The sequence below is a fragment of the Entelurus aequoreus genome, linkage group LG20 (genome assembly GCF_033978785.1).
Source record: "Entelurus aequoreus isolate RoL-2023_Sb linkage group LG20, RoL_Eaeq_v1.1, whole genome shotgun sequence".
Lineage (NCBI taxonomy): Eukaryota > Metazoa > Chordata > Actinopteri > Syngnathiformes > Syngnathidae > Entelurus > Entelurus aequoreus.
Window position 1 is genome coordinate 20,445,036 of NC_084750.1, and position 6,000 is coordinate 20,451,035.

Here is a 6,000-nt window from a genome sequence, read left to right on the forward strand (position 1 = left end):
TTCCCTAAAGTCATGCGCATTTTTATTTGGATTTGGAAACGAAAATACCTAAAAGGAATAAAAAAAACATTAAAGGTATCATTTCGACTTTTCCTCACATAAATATGTTTCTGCTGTTTATCCATCCCATCCACCCTGCACACGTCTCTCGGACTTCTATTACCAGCTTCAGCAGTGCGCGGACCCCCAGGCTGTAGGTAACAGAGCTGGATATGGAAACAGCAGGGGGTAGGAACACAATCTACATCTTTAATCAAAAGGAGAAGGCAACATGACGCCTGCTGCATATTATGCTGGCCAATGCAGAGAGCACCGGTCTCAAGCTGCATCTTCTCATCCCAAAAGCTACCCGCTCGAGCCACCGTTTGATCCGGTGGCCATTTAGCGGCGCCACCGTGGTCGTCAATCAAAGGGCACCTTAACCGTTTTTCTTATACCATAGAGGGGGAATTACTGCTCGCTTTCTCACTTCTCCTGCACATATTTATCCTGGAGGATTGACTCCTGACCTCTCGGTCAAATTCCCGAGCTATTGTTTTTGCTATGGACTACTTTTCAGGTCCAAAGCCATAATATTTGGAAGGTATGGACATTAAGATTAAATAAATATAACTTGAATCATATTAAAAATGTCTAAGACTACTGACAAAAACGTGAAATGTTTTTTTTTCCACCTGGATAGCGGAAAATCTAGCCTTGAACACGTCACTCAACACATACACTATATTGCCAAAAGTATTTGGCCACCTGCCCTTGACTCACATATGAACTTGAAGTGCCATCCCATTCCTAACCCATAAGGTTCAATATGATGTGGGTCCACCTTTTGCAGCTATTACAGCTTCAACTCTTCTGGGAAGGCTGTCCACAAGGTTGCGGAGTGTGTTCATAGGATCTTTCGACCATTCTTTCAAAAGCGCATTGGTGAGGTCACACACTGATGTTGGTGGAGAAGGCCTGGCTCTCAGTCTCCATTCAAATTCATCCCAAAGGTGTTCTATCGGGTTCTGGTCAGGACTCTGTGCAGGCCAGTCAAATTCATCCACACCAGACTCTGTCATCCATGTCTTTATGGACCTTGCTTTGTGCACTGGTGCACAGTCATGTTGGAAGAGGAAGGGGCCCGCTCCAAACTGTTCCCACAAGGTTGGGAGCATGGAATAGTCCAAAATGTTTTGGTATCCTGGAGCATTCAAAGTTCCTTTCACTGGAACTAAGGGGCCAAGCCCAACTCCTGAAAAACAAACCCCACACCATAATTCCTCCTCCACCAAATTTCACACTCGGCACAATGCAGTCCAAAATGTAGCGTTCTCCTGGCAACCTCCAAACCCAGACTGGTCCATCAGATTGCCAGATGGAAAAGCGTGATTCATCACTCCACTGCTCTAGAGTCCAGTGGCGACGTGCTTTACACCACTGCGTCCCTTGCTTTGCATGTATGGCTTAGATGCTGCTGCTCGGCCATGAAAACCCATTCCATGAAGCTCTCTGCGTACTGTACGTGGGCTAGTTGGAAGGTCACATGAAGTTTGGAGCTCTGTAGCAACTGACTGTGCAGAAAGTCTTTGTTACAGTATCATACATTGATCCCACATTCCTTCTGCTTCCTTAGATCGAGCAGTGCGCCTCGCTTCCCTGGACTCCCCCCTGGAATTGGACTGCCTCCCTCGATCCTCGACCCGCGCTCGGACACGGACCTCTGACGCCTCGCTATTCGCCCTGACTCCCTGCCTGCTCACGGACATGCGAGCCTGCCCAGCGCCTTTTGGACTTGCCTCTCGTTCAACACTACCGGTAACACTCAGCAGTTAATTCATACACATAGTCGCACTCACTCCATACCTTGTTTAGAATTGATTATTATTGTTTAATTATTATATATATATATTGTCTTTATATATACACTACCGTTCAAAAGTTTGGGGTCACCCAAACAATTTTGTGGAATAGCCTTCATTTCTAAGAACAAGAATAGACTGTCGAGTTTCAGATGAAAGTTCTCTTTTTCTGGCCATTTTGAGCGTTTAATTGACCCCACAAATGTGATGCTCCAGAAACTCAATCTGCTCAAAGGAAGGTCAGTTTTGTAGCTTCTGTAACGAGCTAAACTGTTTTCAGATGTGTGAACATGATTGCACAAGGGTTTTCTAATCATCAATTAGCCTTCTGAGCCAATGAGCAAACACATTGTACCATTAGAACACTGGAGTGATAGTTGCTGGAAATGGGCCTCTATACACCTATGTAGATATTGCACCAAAAACCAGACATTTGCAGCTAGAATAGTCATTTACCACATTAGCAATGTATAGAGTGTATTTCTTTAATGTTAAGACTAGTTTAAAGTTATCTTCATTGAAAAGTACAGTGCTTTTCCTTCAAAAAGAAGGACATTTCAATGTGACCCCAAACTTTTGAACGGTATTGTATATAATAAATCATAGTCTTAAATACTATTCCCCCTTGTGGTCTGTGCCGTCTACACTCCCCCCGGTAAACATAACAAATATTTATACATTAGTCTGAGTAATAAGCCTAACAGGGTAACAAAAATTGTACAAGCAAAAAAGTGGATCTTTTTATTGGCTTTTATATCGTGGCCACCAGCTAAGTTGTTTCTATGTACTCCTGCCAACAAACAATGAAAACATTCACTCATGTAAAACTTTAATTCATCTGTAAAACCTTGGCAATACCTATGCCCCGCACCCTTTGTTTGTATTAGCTCCCCCTTTTTATCTGGCACGGGGGACGGCAAAGCACCTTTAATTGAATTGGAGTTAATATGTGATTTTGCAAATGAGAATATGAGCGAAGAAGCATATGGGTTGTGTTCATACATAATGGGTGTGTGTGGGTGTGTGGGTGTTGTTGCACTGTGCATTTACCCACCTATCTGTATTTTTATGGACATTCATGCATGCACTCCAAACTACTTGTGGGATGTTGGGACCGACTAACACACCCTGTAGTCTTCGCATTTTCACTAGCACTGTCCCCCCAAAGCCCAGCAACATCTAACTGAATCCCATTCACACAATTAAAGTGAAATTAGACCAGGAGAATTTATTGACCCGGTTATCTGCAGTAATTAGGCAGCTATTTGCCTATTGTTATCTTTACAAGTCTCCTGGAAGAGCTGACAGACCCACCGCACAGCTGCAAGTTAAATGGGCACATATTGTATTGCTTTATATGTGACACTTGCTGGTATTCTCGATTTCATATGCACAAACATTTATTTGGTGTTTGTCCTACTGCTGTGTGCATTAACTGCGAACAGAAAAATCAATTCGGAGCAATTTGTTCAAACCTCCTATATGCTCTAGAGCAGGGGTCACCAACCTTTTTGAAAGCAAGAGCTACTTCTTGGGTACTGATTAATGCGAAGGGCTACCATTTTGATACACACTTCAATAAATTGCCAGAAATAGCCAATTTGCTCAATTTACCTTTAACTCTATGTTATTATTAATAATTAATTATATTTACACTTAATTGAACGGTTTAAAAGAGAAGAAAACACGAAAAAAATGACAATTAAATTTTGAAGCATAGTTTATCTTCAATTTCGACTCTTTAAAATACAAAATTCAACCGAAAAAAAGAAGAGAAAAACTTTAAAAAAGAATTTATGGAACATCATTAGTAATTTTTCCTGATTAAGAATAATTTTAGAATTTTGATGACATGTTTTAAATAGGTTAAAATCCAATCTACACTTTGTTAGAATTGTTGGACCAAGCTATATTTCTAACAAAGACAAATCATTATTTCTTCTAGATTTTCCAGAACAAAAATTTTAAAAGAAATTCAAAAGACCTTGAAATAAGATTTAGATTTGATTCTACAGATTTTCTAGATTTGCCAGAATAATTTTTTTGAATTTGAATCATAATAAGAATTATTTCACAAATATTCTTCGTCGAAAAAACAGAAGCTAAAATGAAGAATTAAATTAAAATGTATTTATTATTCTTTACAATAAAAAAAATAAATTTACTTGAACATTGATTTAAATTGTCAGGAAAGAAGAGGAAGGAATTTAAAAGGTAAAAAGGTATATGTGTTTAAAAATCCTAAAATAATTTTTAAGGTTGTATTTTTTCTTAAAATTGTCTTTCTGAAAGTTATAAGAAGCAAAGTAAAAAAAAAAAAAAGAATTTATTTAAACAAGTGAAGACCAAGTCTTTAAAATATTTTCTTGGATTTTCAAATTCTATTTGAGTTTTGTCTCTCTTAGAATTAAAAATGTTGGGCAAAGCGAGACCAGCTTGCTAGTAAATAAATACAATTTAAAAAATAGAGGCAGCTCACTGGTAAGTGCTGCTACTTGAGCTATTTTTAGAACAGGCCGGCGGGCTAATCATCTGGTCCTTACGGGCTACCTGGTGCCCGTGGGCACCGCGTTGGTTACCCCTGCTCTAGAGCCACATACGGCACCCTGGTAGCTCCATGGAGCTTTTTCAAAAATGTATGGAAATCGAAAAAAAAAAAAAGGGTTATTTTTTTTTTTTTTTTAAATAACATTTATTCATTCATTTGATAGGGAAATCACAATACAAGTACTGAGAAAACAGACACATTTTTTTTTGTCCCCACCAAAAAAATAAAATACCAAAAAAATAACAATTACAGAAAAATAGTAAAAGTTAAATAATAACACCCCCTCCTACCCCCTGTCCTACATTTCAGTGACAGTGGGTAGCAATGTACTGCCTTCCTCTTCACCAGAAGCAGATAGAAAATCACACTAACTGACGAAAAGGGAAACAAAAAGTGTAATTAATTAATTTTTGTTTCATCTGACCACAGAACTTTCCCCTAGAAGGTCTTATCTTTGTCCATGTGATGTCAGATTAAAACAACAAATTGAGCTGTTTGGCCACAACACCCAGCAATATGTTTGGAGGAGAAAAGGTGAAGCCTTTAATCCAAGGAACACAATTCCTACCGTCAAGCATGGTGGTGGTAGTATTATACTCTGGGCCTGTTTAGCTGCCAATGGAACTGGTGCTTTACAGAGAGTAAATGGGACAATGGAAAAGGAGGATTACCTCCAAATTCTTCAGGACAACCTAAAATTATCAGCCCGGAGGTTGGGTCTTGGGCGCAGTTGGGTGTTCCAACAGGACAATGACCCCAAACACACGTCAAAAGTGGTAAAGGAATGGCTAAATCAGGCTAGAATTAAGGTTTTAGAATGGCCTTCCCAAAGTCCTGACTTTGGGAAGGCCAAAGTCCTTCCCAAAGTCAGTGTGGACAATGCTGAAGAAACAAGTCAATGGCAGAAAACCAGCACATTTAGCTGGACTGCACCAATTTTGTCAAGAGGAGTGGTCAAAAATTCAACCAGAAGTTTGTGGATGGCTACCAAAAGCACCTTATTGCAGTGAAACTTGCCAAGGGACATGTAAGCAAAATATGAACTATTGCTCAAATTTTCAGTAGACCCATAATAAATTCATAAAAGAACGAAACTTCATGAATGTTTTTAGTGACCAACAAGTATGTGCTCCAATCACTCAATCACAAAAAAATAAGAGTTGTAGAAATGATTGGAAACTCAAGACAACCATGACATTATGTTCTTTACAAGTGTATGTCAACTTTTGACCACGCCTGTATATACATTTTTTAATTTTTTGCAGCTCCAGACTGATTACTTTTTTGTATTAAAATATCGTATAATTGTCCTCTACATTTAATGAATTTGTAAAATTCTCAAATACCTTGGTATTTTCTTGTCAGCACACAAGGATACACCATTAATTGGCTGCTGCAACACCATTTTTACAAGTAGAATTAAAAGTTTGGAGTGGACTAGCTGGGTTTTGCTTCTCTTCAAATGCTCAATGACCTTCTTATGCTTTTGTGTGCAGCGTTTTAAGCACGCAGAGTCAGAATGGCGGCCTAGTTTGTCACATCATAAGACAACTTTCCCACAAGTTAAGTTCCGTGCGGATCACAGAGAGAACCTATTCAACGTTAGTCGCT

General features: G+C 39.1%; 1 long non-coding RNA gene across 2 annotated transcripts in view; it reads left to right on the plus strand.

Moving 5' to 3' along the window:
• Nucleotides 1–1,739, plus strand: part of LOC133635628 (uncharacterized) — a 383,906-nt gene extending 382,167 nt beyond the window's left edge. For both annotated transcript variants that reach the window (XR_009822088.1, XR_009822089.1), the window contains one exon: nt 1,616–1,739. This is a non-coding gene — a long non-coding RNA (uncharacterized LOC133635628). The remainder of the gene's footprint in view (nt 1–1,615) is intronic.
• Nucleotides 1,740–6,000: the final 4,261 nt, after the last annotated feature.